This window comes from Microcaecilia unicolor, chromosome 12, assembly GCF_901765095.1.
Source record: "Microcaecilia unicolor chromosome 12, aMicUni1.1, whole genome shotgun sequence".
Classification (NCBI taxonomy): Eukaryota; Metazoa; Chordata; class Amphibia; order Gymnophiona; family Siphonopidae; genus Microcaecilia; species Microcaecilia unicolor.
Window position 1 is genome coordinate 71,451,506 of NC_044042.1, and position 17,461 is coordinate 71,468,966.

At 48.1% G+C, this 17,461-nt stretch overlaps 1 protein-coding gene across 2 annotated transcripts in view; it reads left to right on the plus strand.

The window, feature by feature from the left end:
• Positions 1-220: 220 nt before the first annotated feature.
• The window catches only part of THRA (thyroid hormone receptor alpha), a 252,653-nt gene continuing 235,412 nt past the window's right edge, over positions 221-17,461 (plus strand). Inside the window, exons 1-2 of one of the 2 annotated variants that reach the window (XM_030220608.1) lie at positions 221-306; positions 824-859. The gene's annotated coding sequence lies outside the window, so the exon portion shown is untranslated. The remainder of the gene's footprint in view (positions 307-823; positions 860-17,461) is intronic. The other variant, XM_030220607.1, reaches the window with a different exon arrangement.

The following is a 17,461-nucleotide window of genomic DNA, read 5'->3' on the forward strand; positions in this document are numbered from 1 at the left end:
TTCGGTGCCAAAACAGGAAGCCAGCAAAAGACTCCATTTAACAATAACAACGAGAGACCTGCGCAATTGCGCACAAAACGATTCCCGAACGCAGTAAAATTAACAGAACAGAGGTGGAGCTCCGGGAGAGGTGGGTGGGGTTTATGGAAGGGCGGAGCTTCGTAGGGGGTGGGGGCTAGACTGGGCTGGCTTTTTCCCTTTCCGATTTGTTTTTCGGCCTCACAGACACTGAGGAAAGACAGAAAACATCGACTGGATCTCCGGATCTTTCGAGGTAGCGCCCCCCCCAACCCTGAGCGGAAGGAGGTGAGCCTGGGGAGGAATATGTATTTGGGTGGGGAAAATACGGATCTTGTTCTCCCCGGATGGCAAGTAGATAGGGGCTTGTGGCCAGGACGGGACTGCGAGCTTTGCGCTGACTCAGGGGACTTTATGTCTCTGCCCCGGATGCGTTTTTTCGGAGTTGGAGGGGTTGGTGGCAGCTGGTTTTATTTTACCTTTTAGGGTGGCTGTATCTGTGACATATTGTAACGTGTTGTCTGTAGTGCCGTGGGGCTTGATGGATCACTAGTGGGGAGGAGGCAATTTGAAGGCTGTTATTACTGTCTGATACACATGTCGCAGTTTTGGTTTTCACTGGGGCGGGGATGCTTGAGGGATCTCGGTTCTGTCTCTTGAGCTTTTTGGACTTTGTATTCCAATCAGCGGATAGGGGGAAGGTAGCCCTAACTAGTTTGGATGTAAGTGTGACTTTTTTGGTGGGGGGGGGGGTGAGAGTGGAGGACACACGGGCTTAGACTCTTTTTTTATTTTTTTTCTGTAGCATCGTGCAGAGCTCCAAATCTCCTCTGCCAGCAAGGTACGTGATAGTTTGCTCTCCCCCACCCCCCCAGACTTCTTGTTGCTGACTTATTATTTGCATTTTCTCTTTTGGGGTGGCAGGCGTGTGTTTTTGGTTGTAAAACTGGCGCACTTAGAAAAGGGGGCGGGGGGGGGGGCTGTCAGGACATCCTGGACAGCCTGCAGCCTTTCTCAGGGACACGTGTGGCCTCGGTCTGATCCAATATGAGAGATAAATCTGCTTTGTATTTATCTTTAGATATCAAACGGGGTGGGGGGGGGGGGCTTTGAAGTCTGCAGGTGTCACGTCAAAAACAAAAGGAAAGAGTTTGTGAAGTGCATGTGTTTAAATTCCCTTCCACGGTCTGGAGAGTTGCAAATAGTTTCTTTTTAGATCATTTTCCGAAAACGGGCATGTGGGATTTGCCAGCTCATCTGTGATTCCGAAGCGAATGGCTGGGGTGTGTGAGACTATAAGACCATTTCACCAAAGGGTCTACTGCCCGAGCTGTAGACGTCATTTTATGTAACATTCATTAAGGAAATGGAAACATCCAGCATGAGCTAGTTAGCGCCCCCTTCCGTTTTCCCTTCTCAATTTTAAAGTTACCCCTGAGAGATTTTGAAGCTTCTCCAGTAACAGTAGTTCTCACTTGGGAAATGAGAGGTGCTGATAGCTATCAGAAGCCCGTGCAAGGGATGCACGTGAACTGAACAAGGTGAAGAGCTCAAGGTAGATATGTAGGGGGAAAAAAAAAGAATGCCATGTATAAAAAAAAAAGCACCACTTTTATTTTTTAAACGTGAGACATAATATATATTAGACAAGAAAGGAAGGAAACCAAGAATGAGCTCCCAAGACGGAAAAAGAATACCAAATCCAAGGCAAATATTTTTTGAGAGTAGCTAATACTACAGCTCTGGGCAACAGAAATCAAGACTGCTGCCCTTTGATAAACATATCCCTTTGCTGAGTTTATAAATGCATATTTTTCTTTTGGTGGATCTTTTTTCCTGGCTGATATATGTAAAGAGAATGGTAGCTTTTTGTTTGTTTACTATCTGCTCTGTTTGTAGGTTATTTACTAAGAGCTTCATCTTTTACTAAATCACACTAATGATTCCCATACTTATTTTCATGTGTTGATACTATCACATGTTCATGCAGCCTAGCACTGGCTGGGTGTGAGAGAGGACTCCCTTGTTCTTTGTCTGCCAGCAGCCCAAAAAGACAACCCTTTGTGGTCCAGCAGTTGGCACAAGATAGGACGCATGGAACCCCACTTTGATACTCTGTTTTAACTTGTTTTCGGTAGGATCTTGGGTGCAAAAGCAGGACTGAACCAGGGCAGGCAAAAAAAAGTTCAGTCCCTTTCCCAGTCCATTTTGTTGTATGCTGTTGTCATAATGGTGCTCGGAATATTATTTTGTGTGTGTGCACACACACACACATGGTATTTGATTTATTTTGGCATCCCTGATTAATTAGGGGGAGGAGCCTGCCTGTGCCCTCAACCCTGACATTCTTGCGCCTCTTTACATCCATGCTGAGAGGCTTGTCCCTCCATTGTAATGTCAAAGGCTTCTGAACAGCTGGAGATTTTTATGTCAGAACAGGACGTTTATGATTACAGGTGAGAGGGAGCAACAAATGAATTTGTTCACACGATTGTGGCAGCTGCAGTGGGTACGGCATATGAGTAGCATGGAGAGCAGCAGTATTTGCCACACACACATTCTCTGCCCTATCATACACTGACACGTTTGCCGTACTGTACAACACACTGTCACTCTGATCTGCTTACAGAAGAGACTGCATCAACAGCAGGCGTAAACAGGAACACATTCTATCTGGCTGTCTCTCACTCTCCTCTACCACAGAAGAGAGACCGCGTGAACACAAAAAGTGCACATGTGCGCACACAGCACCCTACCGCAGAAGAGAGACAGCATGAGCAGCAGAAGCACAGTGTTGTACCTCAGAAGAGGGACATCATAACCAGCAGCACATATACACGTAAGAAAATGCTCTTCCGCAGAAAAGAGACGGCATGAGTATCAGTGCACACAAGCAGAGTGTTCTAACGCAGAAGAGAGATCCATGAGCAGCAGCACGCGCAGTGCTCTAACGCAGAAGAGATCCATGAGCAGTAGCACACGCAGTGCTCTAACGCAGAAGAGATCCATGAGCAGTAGCACACGCAGTGCTCTAATGCAGAAGAGAGACGGCCTGAGCAGCAGCACACGCACACGCACACACGCGCAGTGCTCTAACGCAGAAGAGAGATCCATGAGCAGCAGCACACGCAGTGCTCTAACGCAGAAGAGATCCATGAGCAGTAGCACACGCAGTGCTCTAACGCAGAAGAGATCCATGAGCAGTAGCACATGCAGTGCTCTAATGCAGAAGAGAGACGGCCTGAGCAGCAGCACACGCACACACGCGCAGTGCTCTAACGCAGAAGAGAGACGGCATGAGCAGCAGCGCACGCAGTGCTCTAATGCAGAAGAGAGACGGCATGAGCAGCAGCACACGCACACACGCGCAGTGCTCTAACGCAGAAGAGAGACGGCATGAGCAGCAGCACGCACACGCAGTGCTCTAAAGCAGAAGAGAGACGGCATGAGCAGCAGCGCACGCACATGCGCGCAGTGCTGTAAAGCAGGAGAGAGCATGAGCAGCAGCGCACTCACACACACAGTGCTCTAACACAGAAGAGTTACGGCATGAGCAGCAGCACGCAGAAGAGACGGCATGAGCAGCAGCACACGCACACACCTGCAGTGCTGTAACGCAGAAGAGACGGCATGAGCAGCAGCACGCAGAAGAGACGGCATGAGCAGCAGCACATGCACACGCCCGCAATGCTCTAACGCAGAAGAGACGGCATGAGCAGCAGCACGCAGAAGAGACGGCATGAGCAGCAGCACACGCACACACCTGCAGTGCTGTAACGCAGAAGAGAGATGGCATGAGCAACAGCACATGCACACACACATAGTGATCTAGTGCAGAAGAGAGACGGCATGAGCAGCAGCACATGCACACACACGCAGTGCTATAACGCAGAAGAGAGACGGCATGAGCAGCAGCACATGCACACACACGCAGTGCTATAACGCAGAAGAGAGACGGCATGAGCAGCAGCACATGCATGCACACACGCAGTGCTATAACGCAGAAGAGAGACGGCATGAGCAGCAGCACATGCACACACACGCAGTGCTATAACGCAGAAGAGAGACGGCATGAGCAGCAGCACATGCACACACACGCAGTGCTATAACGCAGAAGAGAGACGGCATGAGCAGCAGCACATGCATGCACACACGCAGTGCTATAACGCAGAAGAGAGACGGCATGAGCAGCAGCACATGCATGCACACACAGTGATCTAGTGCAGAAGAGAGGTGGCATGAGCAGCAGCACATGCATGCACACACAGTGATCTAGTGCAGAAGAGAGACGGCATGAGCAGCAGCACATGCACACACACGCAGTGCTATAACGCAGAAGAGAGACGGCATGAGCAGCAGCACATGCACACACACGCAGTGCTATAACGCAGAAGAGAGACGGCATGAGCAGCAGCACATGCATGCACACACGCAGTGCTATAACGCAGAAGAGAGACGGCATGAGCAGCAGCACATGCACACACACGCAGTGCTATAACGCAGAAGAGAGACGGCATGAGCAGCAGCACATGCACACACACGCAGTGCTATAACGCAGAAGAGAGACGGCATGAGCAGCAGCACATGCATGCACACACGCAGTGCTATAACGCAGAAGAGAGACGGCATGAGCAGCAGCACATGCATGCACACACAGTGATCTAGTGCAGAAGAGAGGTGGCATGAGCAGCAGCACATGCATGCACACACAGTGATCTAGTGCAGAAGAGAGGTGGCATGAGCAGCAGCACATGCATGCACACACAGTGATCTAGTGCAGAAGAGAGGTGGCATGAGCAGCAGCACATGCATGCACACACAGTGATCTAGTGCAGAAGAGAGGTGGCATGAGCGACAGCACATGCACACACAGTGCAGTAGCGCAGAAGAGAGATGGCATGAGTGGCAGCACACGCACAGTACTCAATGCAAAAGAGAGACTGCATGAGCACAAAAAGTGCACATGCACACACACTACGCAACTCCCTACTGCAGAAGGGAGACAGCATGAGTAGCAGAAGCATACATAAATTGCTCTACCTCAGAAGAGAGGCATCATAATCAGCAGCACACGTGCTCATACAATGCTCTTCCAGAGAAAGACGGCATGAGCATCACACATGCACGAATAATGCTCTAACGCGGAAGAGAGACGGCATGAGCATCAATGCACACACGCAGAGTGTTCCAACTCAGAAGAGAGATACATGAGCAGCAGCACACACAGTCCTCTAATGCAGAAGACAGCATGAGCAGCAACACACACACACACAGTGCTGTAATGCAGAAGAGAGGCGCCATGAGCAGCAGCACACGCATGCACACAGTGCTCTAACGCAGAAGAGAGGCGCCAGGAGCAGCAGCACACGCATGCACACAGTGCTCTAACGCAGAAGAGAGGCGCCAGGAGCAGCAGCACACGCACGCACACAGGGCTCTAACGCAGAAAAGAGATGGCACGAGCAGCAGCACGCACACAGCGCTCTAACGCAGAAGAGAGACGGCAGGAGCATCAACATATGCACGCACAGTGTTCAAATGCAAAAGAGACAGCAGGAGCATCAACACACACGCACAGTGTTCATATGCAAAAGAGAGACGGCAGGAGCATCAACACACACGCACGCACAGTGTTCAAATGCAAAAGAGAGACGGCAGGAGCATCAACACACACGCACAGTGTTCATATGCAAAAGAGAGACGGCAGGAGCATCAACACACACGCACGCACGCACATACGATGCTCTACCACAGAAGACAAATGCAAGGGCAGCAGCACTTATGTACGCATAGTGCTTTACCGCAGAACACAGACAGCAAGAGCAGCAGCACACATGCACATAGTACTATAACACAGCAGAGAAACAGCGTAAGCAGGAACACGCACAGGGGTCTAGTGTAGAAGAGAAACAGTATAAGCAGCGACATATACATACACATATACACACATAGTGCTCTAGCTGAGAAAAGAGACGATGTAAACAGAGACAAACACATACACAGTTCTCTAGTGCAGAAGAGAGACGGCATGAGCAGTGAGACACACACAAAGTGCTCGCACAGCAGAGAGGTGGCATGAGCAGTGACAGACAGTGCTGTAGCACAGAAGAGAGCATGAGCAGTGACGTGCGTGTGTGTATATATGTGTATATATATATAATATATACATACACACACACATTGCTCTAGCGCAGAAGAGAGACGGCATGAGCAGTGATGCAGTGCTCTAGTACAGGAGGGGATGGCATGAGTAGTGACAGACACACACAGTGCTCTAGCGCAGAAGAGACACCATGAGCAGTGATACACACACAGTGCTGTACTGCAGAAAAGAAACAGCATGAGCAGCGCCATACACAGTGCTCTACTGCAGAAGGGAGATGCATGAGTAGCAGCATGCATGCACACTCACACACATTACTCTGCCACAGAAGAGAGACAGACAGAGCAGCAGCACGCAAGCACGCACAGTGCTCTACCGCAGAAGGGAGATGGCAAGAGCAGCAGCACGCATGCAAAGTGCTCAACCGCTGAAGAGAGACAGTGCAGCAGAACACATGCATGGTGCTCTGCTGCAGAAGAGAGATGGCAAGTGCAGCAGCACGTATGCATGGTGCTCTACCGTTGAAGAGAGATGGCAAGAGCAGCAGCACTCATGCACACAGTGCTCTAGTGCAGAAGAGAAACAGCAAGAGCAGCAACACACGCACAGTGGTCTAGCTCAAAAGAGAAACGGCATAAGCAGCAACATATACATACGCATGCACACACATACAGAGTGCTCTAGCGCAGGAAAGAGACGGCATGAGCAGAGAGACACACAGTGTTCTTGCACAGAAGAGAGACGGAATGAGCAGTGAGACACAGTGCTCTTGCACAGAAGAGAGACTGAATGAGCAGCGAGAAACGCGCAGTGCTCTCACGCAGAAGAGAGACGGAATGAGCAGCGAGACACACGCAGTGCTCTAGCGTAGAAGAGAGACGGAATGAGCAGCAAGACACGCAGTGCTCTTGCGCAGGAGACGGAATGAGCAGTGTGACACACTCGGTGCTCTCGCGCAGAAGAGAGACGGAATGAGCATTGCTCTCGCGCAGAAGAGAGATGGAATGAGCATTGCTCTCGCGCAGAAGAGACGGAATGAGCAGTGTGACGCGCAGAAGAGAGACGGAATGAGCAGTGTGACACGCGCAGAAGAGAGACTGAATGAGCAGTGTGACACACGCAGTGCTCTCGCGCAGAAGAGAGACGGAATGAGCAGTGTGACTCACGCAGTGCTCTCGCGCAGAAGAGAGATGGAATGAGCAGTGTGACACGCAGTGCTCTCGCGCAGAAGAGAGACGGAATGAGCAGTGAGACACACACACATACAGTGTTCTTGCACAGAAGAGAGACGGAATGAGCAGTGAGACACGCAATGCTTTCGCGCAGAAGGGAGATGGAATGAGCAGTGAGACACACACAGTGCTCTCGCACAGAAGGGAGACAGAATGAGCAGCGAGACACACAGTGCTCTTGCACAGAAGGGAGACGGAATGAGCAGCGAGACACACGCAGTGCTGTAGCGCAGAAGGGAGACGGAATGAGTTGTGAGACACACGCAGTGGTCTCGCGCAGAAGAGAGACGGAATGAGCAGTGAGACACGCAGTGGTCTTGCGCAGAAGAGAAACAGCATGCACAGTGACACGCAGTGCTCTAGCGCAGAAGAGAGACGGCATGAGCAGTGATACACACACACATACAGTGTTCTTGCACAGAAGAGAGACGGAATGAGCAGTGAGACACACACAGTGCTCTCGCACAGAAGGGAGATGGAATGAGCAGCGAGACACACAGTGCTCTTGCACAGAAGGGAGACGGAATGAGCAGCGAGACACACGCAGTGCTGTAGCGCAGAAGGGAGACGGAATGAGTTGTGAGACACACGCAGTGGTCTCGCGCAGAAGAGAGACGGAATGAGCAGTGAGACACACGCAGTGGTCTCGCGCAGAAGAGAGACGGAATGAGCAGTGAGACACGCAGTGGTCTTGCGCAGAAGAGAAACAGCATGCACAGTGACACAGTGCTCTAGCGCAGAAGAGAGACGGCATGAGCAGCGAGACACACGCAGTGCTGTAGCGCAGAAGGGAGACGGAATGAGTTGTGAGACACATGTACAGTGCTCTACCACAGAGACAGCATGAGCAGAGACACACAGACAGTGCTCTACCACAGAAGAGAGACAGTATGAGCATCAACAAACACACGCACAGTTCTCTACCACAGAAGAGAGACGGCATGAGTAGAGACACACACACCTCTACTGCAGAAGAGAGACAGCATGAGCAGCAACACCCACACACTGCTCTACCATAGAAGAGGAACAGCATGAGCAGCAACACGCACCCACACACAGTGTTCTACTGTAGAAAAGAGACAGCATCAGCAGTAACACAATGCGCACAAACTCAGACACAGTGCTCTACTGCAGAAGAGAGACATTAGCAGTGACATGCGCGCACACACACACTGCTGTACCACAGAAGAGAGACAGCACGAGCACACTGACACACACAGTGTTCTACCACAGAAGAGAGAGAGCATGAACAGCGACACACACACACTGCTCTACCGCAGGAGAGAGATAGTATGGGCAGTCACACACATGCACACACAGCTGTACTGCAGAAGACAGCATGAGCAGTCACACACATGCACACACAGCTGTACTGCAGAAGACAGCATGAGCAGTCACACATATGCACACACAGCTGTACTGCAGAAGACAGCATGAGCAGCGACACCCACATACACACATTGCTTTACCGCAGAAGAGTGTACGAGGAGCAACAGACATGCACAGTGCTCTACTGCAGAAGAGTGCATGAGCAGCGACACACACACACACACATCTCTATCGTAGAAGAGAGGCAGCATGAAGTACTGGAGACACACATACACACAGTACTTTACCGCAGAACAGAGATATAGAGACACACATTCACACACAGTTCTGTACCACATTAGAGAGACAGCATGAACAACACACACAGCTCTACCGTAGAAGAGAGGCAGCATGAGTAGTGATATATACTCATAGTGCTGTACCGCAGAAGAGAGACGGTATGAGGTACTGGAAGGACTCGCACACACAGTGTCTTACCGCAGAAGAGAGCATGAGGAGCCACACACACACTCGCATGCTGTACCACAGAAGAGAGACATGAGCATCGACACACACGCACACAGTGGTCTACTGTATAAGTGAGATAGTATGAGCACCCACACACACACAGATGGACAGTGATCTACCACAGAAGACTGCATTAGCATCCACACACACACAATGTACACAGCTCTACAGTAGAAGAGAGACAGCATGAGTAGTGACACAGATATGCGCACAGTGCTTTACCACAAAAGAGAGATGGCATGAACAACCACACAAGACGCACAGTGATCTACCACAGAAGAGATTGCATGAGCAGCGACACACACACACCTCTAACGAAGGAGAGAGACACCCTAAGGAGTGAAACACATATAATCACAGTGCTCTAGTGCAGAAGAGAGACAGTGCGAGCAGCGATACACACAGTGCTCCAGCAGAAGAGAGACAGCATAAGCAGTGAGACCCACACACGCACACACACTGCTCTACTGTTGAAGAGAGATGGCATGAGCGGCGACACCCACACAGTTCTGTACTGCAGAAGAGATACGGCATGAGCGGTGAGACACACACGGTGCTCTACCGCAGAAGAGAGACAAGATGAGCAGCGAGACACACATTCACAGTATTCTACCGCAGAAGAGAGACAAGATGAGCAGCGAGACACACACACACTCACAGTATTCTACCGCAGAAGAGAGACAACATGAGCAGCGAGACACACACACACTCACAGTATTCTACCGCAGAAGAGAGACAAGATGAGCAGCGAGACACACACACACTCACAGTATTCTACCGCAGAAGAGAGACAAGATGAGCAGCGAGACACACACTCTCCCAGTGTCCTACCGCAGAAGAGAGACAACATGAGCAGTGAGACACACACACACATGCATAGTGCTCTGCTTCAGAAGAGGGACGGTATGAGCAGCGAGACAGACACACACACTGCTGTACTATAGAAGAAACACTGCATGAGCAGCAGCACACATGCACCGTGCTCTACCACAGAAGAGAGATGGCATGAGCAGCGACATTCACACACACAGTATTCTACTGCAGTATGACCGTGATACACACGCAGATATGCATGCACAGTGCTCCACAGAACAGACAGCATGAGTGTTATATACACGCTCACGGACAGTGCGCTACCTTAGAAGAGAGACAACGTGATGATCAGCAGGCACTCATTCACAGTGCTCTTGTCTGAAAAGAGAGGCAGCATTTGCAGCGATAGACATGCGCAGTGTTCTACTGTAGAACAGTCAGCATGAGCATGCTACACACACACGCACAGTGCTCTACCTCAAGAGTGATGGCATGATGATCAGCATACACACATGCACAGTGTTCTATCTGAGAAGAGAGACAGTATTTGCAGAGACACACACACACCGTGCTCTCCTGCGGAAGAGAGATACATGAGCAGAGACACACATGCATGCAGGCAAGCACACACACACTCACTCACAGTGCTGTACCACATGAGAGACAGCATGAGCAGTGACAAACAGATGGCAAGAGCAGCATCATGCACTTACGCAAGCACATAAGTACAGTACTCTTCCCCAGAAGAGAGACTGGATGAGCAGCGACTGAGATACGCCCACAGAAGAGAGACATCATGAGCAGCAACAGACACACCCCACATATACAATACACTATTGCAGAAGAGATAGATCTTGAGCTGTGACACACAAGCAGAGTGCACTACTGTAGAAGAGAGACAGCATGAGCAGTGACACACAGACGCAGAGTGCTCTACTGCAGGAGACAGCATGAGCAGCAACACACACACAAGCACAGTGCTGTACCGCTGAAGAGAGACAGGATGAGCAGTGACACGCACAGTGCTGTACTGCAGAACACAGGATGAGGAGCAAGACACACACATGTACAGTGTTCTACCGCGGAAGAGAGCATGAGCAGCGATACACATGCCACGGTGCTTTACCTCAGAAAAGAGACAGCATGATGTCCAGCATGCACTTGCGCACAGTTCTCTGAGAAGAGAGATAGCATTTGCAGAGACACACACAGTGCTCTACCGCAGAACAGATAACAGCATGAGCAGCGACAAACACACACACAGTGCTGTCCTGCAGAAGAGAGACGCATGAGCAGAGACACATATACACGCACACACACATATAGTGCTGTACCGCATAAGAGAGACAGCATGAGCAACGACTAACAGATGGTGAGAGTAGCATCATGCACGTAAACGCAGTACTTTTCCACAGAAGAGAGACTGGATGAGCAGCGACAGACATACGCTCGGTGTTCGACTGCAAAAGAGAGACGACATGAGCAGCAGCAGACACACACCCACACATACAATACTCTTATCACAGAAGAGAGACAACATGAGCAGTGACATAGACTCGCAGAGTGCACTACTGCAGAAGAGAGACATCATGAGCTGTGAGACACACACAGTGGTTTACTACAAAAGAGAGACTGTATGAGCAGCAGCACGCATGCATAGTGCTCTACCACAGAAGGGAGACAGCGTGAGCAGCATCACGCACATTTACATGCATGCATTCACAGTGCTCTTCCACAGAACAGAGATGGCATGAACAGCAGCATACACGCACAGTACTCTACTGCAGAAGAGAAATAGTATGAGCAGCAACACACACACACACACACACACACACACACACACACACACAGTGCTCTACCGCAGAAGTGAGACAGAACAAGTAGCAACAACACATGCACAGTGCTCTACTGCTTAAGTGAGACAGCATGAGCAGCGAGACACGCACAGTGGTCTATCACAGAAGAGATACAGCATGATGTGTGAGACACACACAGATGCACAGTGCTGTACCACAAGAGAGACAGCATCAGCAATGAGACATACACACAGTGCTCTACCGCAGAAGAGAGACAGCATGATCTGTGAGACACACACGTGCAGTGCTCTATCGCAGAAGAGATCGAGCATGAGCAGCGACACACATGCAGAGTGCCCTACTGTAGAAGGGAGACAGCATGAATAGCAACACACAGACACCAAGTGCTCTACCACAGAAGAGAGAGAGAATGAGCAGCCACACGCGCACACACACAGGTCTACCGCAGAAGAGAGACAGCATGAGCTTCAACACATATGCACAGTGCTCTTCCGAGAGACAGCATGAGCAGCGTGGCAGACACATAGAGTGCTCTAATGCAGAAGAGAGACAGCATGAGTTGTGAGACACACACAGTGCTCTATCGCAGAAGACAGACAACATGAGCTGCAAGACACACACACATGCACAGTGCGCTATTGTAGAAGAGAGGTTGCATGAACAGCCACAAACACATGCATGCACAGTGCTCTACCACAGATGAGAGAAGGCATGAGCAGCGACACTCAAGCAAGCTCAGTGGTCTACCACAGAAGAGATACATGATTAGCTGCGCACGTGCACGCAGAAACACACTCACACATTGCTCTACCATGTAACATAGTATGAGCAGTGACATGCACACATACACGTTCCTAGTGCTCTACCACAGAACAGAGATACCATGAGCAGTGACAGACACACATTCACAAGTACACACACACAGTATTGTACTGCTGAAGAGAGACAGCTTGAGCAGTGAGACACACACACACACACACACACAGTGGTCTACTGCAGAAGAGAGACAGCATGAGCAGTGAGACACCCCACAGACACACATGAGCAGCAAGACACACAGTGTTCTACCGCAGAAGAGAGACAACATGAGCAACAAGACGCACACTCTCACAATGTACTACCGCAGAAGAGAGAGAACATGAACAGTAAGACACAATGTTCTATTGCAGGAGACGGCATGAGCAGCGAGACACACTCACACACACTCTCAGTGCTCTACCCCAGCAGAGACAGCATGAGCAGTGAGAAACAAACTGCTCTACTGCAGAAGAGAGATAGCATGAGTATTGAGGCACACATTGCTCTACCACAGAAGAGACTGCATGAGTAGCGTACACACACACGCACGCAGTGCTCTACTTAAGAAGAGAGATGGTATGATGAGCAGCATGCAGGCATGTCTTTCTGCTTGTGCTGTCTAAGAAGATAGCATTTGATGACACAGACAAACACAATGCTGTCCTCCAGAAGAGAAGACGCATGAGAAGAAATCCGCACGCTTGTGTGCACACGCACTCACAGTGCTGTACCACATAAGAGTGACTGCATGAGCAGCCACATACACATGCATGCACAGTTCTCTACCACAGACGAGAGATGGCATGAGCAGCGACACAGAGACATGCACAGTTCTGTATCGCAGAAGAGAGACTGCATGAACAGCCGTATACACTCGTGCATAGTGCTTTACTGAAGAAGAATGCATGAGCTGCTAGACACACACACACACGTGCGCACAGTGCTCTACCGCAGAAGAGAGAGATCATGAGTAGTGACACACACATACTCACACTCTTATGGTGCTCTACTGCAAAAGAGAGATAGTATGAGCAGTGACACACACACACAGTGCTGTACCGCAGAACAGAAACAGCATGAGCAGCGATACACACACTCAGCTCTCTACCACATAAGAAAGACAGCATGAGCACACACTGCTGTATTGCATAGAAGCAGCAAGACACATACAATGTGCTCTACCGCATGAAAGAAACAGTATGAGTGGCAACACACACCCAGTGCTTTACTGCACAAGAGAAACAGCATGAATTGCAACACACACACTTACACACATACTGCTCTGCTGCAGAAGAGAGATAGCATGTGCAGCAACACCCACACCCAAACAGACTGCTTTACTACACAAGAGAGACAGCATGCGGAGCAAGGCACACACACACAGTGCTGTATTGCACAAGAGAGCACGAGAAGCAGCACACAGACGCACACAAAGAGTTCTCTATCACACAAGAGATACTCAAAAAAGCAAATTAAAAACTAAAAAGCAATATGAGCATGTATTTGTAGGAGGCACTGCTGCCGCTGCTGTCAGGTTTACTACAGTTCCCAGAATGCTTTGTGATATGTTCTGACCATTGCAATGAGCAGTTTCAGGTAACTGTTAGGGATGTTGTATGCATTCCTAGACATACATTGGGTGTGACTGCTTTGTTGACCTGCAGTCAGGGTGGCAGGTATGTCCAGGTCAGGAGCATCAGCCTCTGATATGTGTTCAATACACACATTATACATATAAGTTTTTGTGGGAGTGACTAGTGAAGACTGTGTTGTGGCAAGGAATATGAATAGGAGGCTTCTTTTGAGACCAGGGTATCTCTTGGATCACTTTTTTTTTTTTCATTAATTGTCCACTTGGGTTAATGTCCTGTGACTAACTTTAGAAGATATCTTGATTAAAGATAGAATTGACTGACACAGGCAGGTGTACTTTGATACTGGCAGGCATATTCTGGCATAGGCAGTAGGATTGTACAGATTCCCTACACACTAATGCAGCCTTTGTGTATGTGTGTGGCTTTCTGTGTATTGTGTCCCAGTCTCTTTCTGTCTGGATGCTGCTGTGTACTGAGGCATTTTGAGATGGGGGTCTTGATTGGCATTCATGGTTTGAGCCCCATACAAATCTTTCTTCTCCTGCTCTCAGAGGTTAGTGTGTTGGTCTGGTAAGGATTTCCGGGGCGGGAGATCTCTACCATGTTTTGTTTTTCTTTCAGAGGCAGACCTGTGCATGTCCAGCAGTCACAGTATGGGACACTGGCTTTGTCCAGTTCCCGCTTGTGCTTTTTTCCACAGTGGATTTATTTTTTTGTTTGAATTGCAGCATAAAAGCGTACCCACTTTGTTCTGGTACCTTCTCTGTAGGAAGAGAGATCGATTTCAGTGCTTTGCCTGCAGCCAGGGAGATGTAGTCTTCCTGTTAATTAGGATATGGAGGTTTCTCCTCCACATTCAGGCGCCTTGCCTAGGCAGCCTTCTCACCTGCTGCAATCAAGGTCTCTGCCTCAGACCTTGAGCGTGCAGCTGAAGGCTGGTGCTGCAGCCAGACGCTTTTGCTGGGCACATCTGTACTGTTGGTGGAGGAGCCTGAAGGATGGGTGTGGGGGAAACAAGATTGTATATGCGTGGGTATGCAGTATATGTTGGGGGGGGGGAGAGGGGTGGATATACATATTGTGTTTCTGGGGGTTCATATAGTTGGATAGTGATTGATGTGATGTAGTTCTGAAGGAAAACATTTTGGATAGTTCCCCCCCAGGGCATTTTAGCATTCGTATTCCCCATTTCTTCCCAGTCAAATCTGCACTGTAGATCCCAGAAAGCAGGTTGTTTATGCACATGGCCATCTCTGTATATCTGATTTTTTAATATTTTTTATCTTAAGTAGAGAGGTGTGGTAGCCATGTTAGTCCACTCTTAAAGGTTATCAATAGAAATCAAACAAAATAAAACATGGAAAAGAAAATAAGATGATACCTTTTTTATTGGACATAACTTAATACGTTTCTTGATTAGCTTTCGAAGGTTGCAAGCTAATCAAGAAATGTATTATGTCCAATAAAAAAAGGTATCATCTTATTTTCTTTTCCATGTTTTATTTTGTTTGATTTCTATTGATAACCTTAATATTTTTTGAATTATTCAAGGAAGAGAAAAGGTTTAAGGATGAGCCAGGGAAGGAGGCAGTGATGGGCTGAGGCTTTTTCTCTTTAATGTTCCTGTGCTTTCTTTACTGTCTCTGTATTATGGGGGCAGACTGAGAAGGGAGTGATGATAGGAGGGAAGAGGGCAATACGTTGTATTGGGACCCGTTTTCCTGGTTCATCGGTACTTTATTATCTTTCCTCACTGAGAAGTGCCCGTCAGCCTCTTACGTTTTCCCTAGTTCTCCCAGAGTAATTTTTTTTTCTTTCCAACCCAACGGATATTAGAAGGAAATTATATACAAGGGGTTAAGAATGTGTTACTGGAGGCAAAATAACTGAACAGTCAGTAGAACAGGACCAAACATGGCATAGGAGAAAAATTTGGTTTAAAGACATATAGAATTTAAAAAAAATGCCAGATTGGACTGGCAGTTCCAAAAAAAAATAAAAAAGCTCACTAAATTGATCCAGTGCACTTTAGTCAGGAAATCAGTTCCGTCTTCTGTAGCAAATAAATTTTGATGCAGTAGTGAAACATAGCGCCTTTCATCTCTCTTCTACTCTTCTGGTCACAGACTCGCACATAAAACACACACAGGTGCATAAAGGTACAGAAAATAATTCTGTGTTGGGTGCTCTGCATGCTTGCTTCCCCACATAACCCCCAGGCTCCAATTCTGCTACAACCCTGTGCCTGAAGTGTTGCTTGTTAGAAATTCAGATGTTGTAAATTCTGCTGTGAAACCTAGTGACTGGACCATACAGCTTATTAAATTTGTTTCTGTGTGTACTGCCAACTAATACTTGCATAGAGATGGGGAGAAGCTGGACTTAAGGTGGGACAGGGAGAGAGAAGGATAATGCAGGACAGGTAAGGATGCAGAGGGAATTATAGTGGACATGGAGAGAGAAGAAATGTCAAATGGACAGATAAGGATGCAGAGGGGAATTATAGTGGACATGGAGAGAGAAAAAATGTTAAATGGACAGATAAGGATGCAGAGGGGAATTATAGTGGACATGGAGAGAGAAGAAATGTCAAATGGACCAGAAGATGTATGAAACTCAGATGATGACTGGAACTTGGTAATTTAGTATGAGAGTGTTGGCAGACTGAGCAGGGGAATTATGGACAGGCATGATAACATAAGAATAGCCATACTGGGTCAGATCAATGGTCCATCTAGACCAGTATTCTGTTTTCATCAGTGGCCAATCCAGGTCACAAGTAACTGGCAGAAACCCAAATAGTAGCAACATTCCATGCTTCCCCATGTCTGTCCCAATAGCAAGATTACAAATCAGTGGGATCAAAACTTAATAATAAGTTACTAAATACACCCTCAAAAATAAAAATAATATAGTGCTATTTTAAATAGATGTCACTAATTATAAAACATACCCTAATATAACTGCAAAATGCAAAAATAAATAAATTAAATTTATAATGCAATGGGCTCAATTCACCAGTGTAATCACCCATAATGCGAAACATACCACCACCATCGGATTACTACTAAGAAGATACTATTACGAAAATGATCAGACCATTCATTAGTTATAAACCTAATTGCTTCAATCAATGTTGATAACAGGCAGATAAAAATAGAATATGACAGTCTGTAACAGTTTACTGCACCAAATTCTTTAGATCAAACTAAATCACTTATCTCTTATTTTAGTCCTCCGATAGAATGA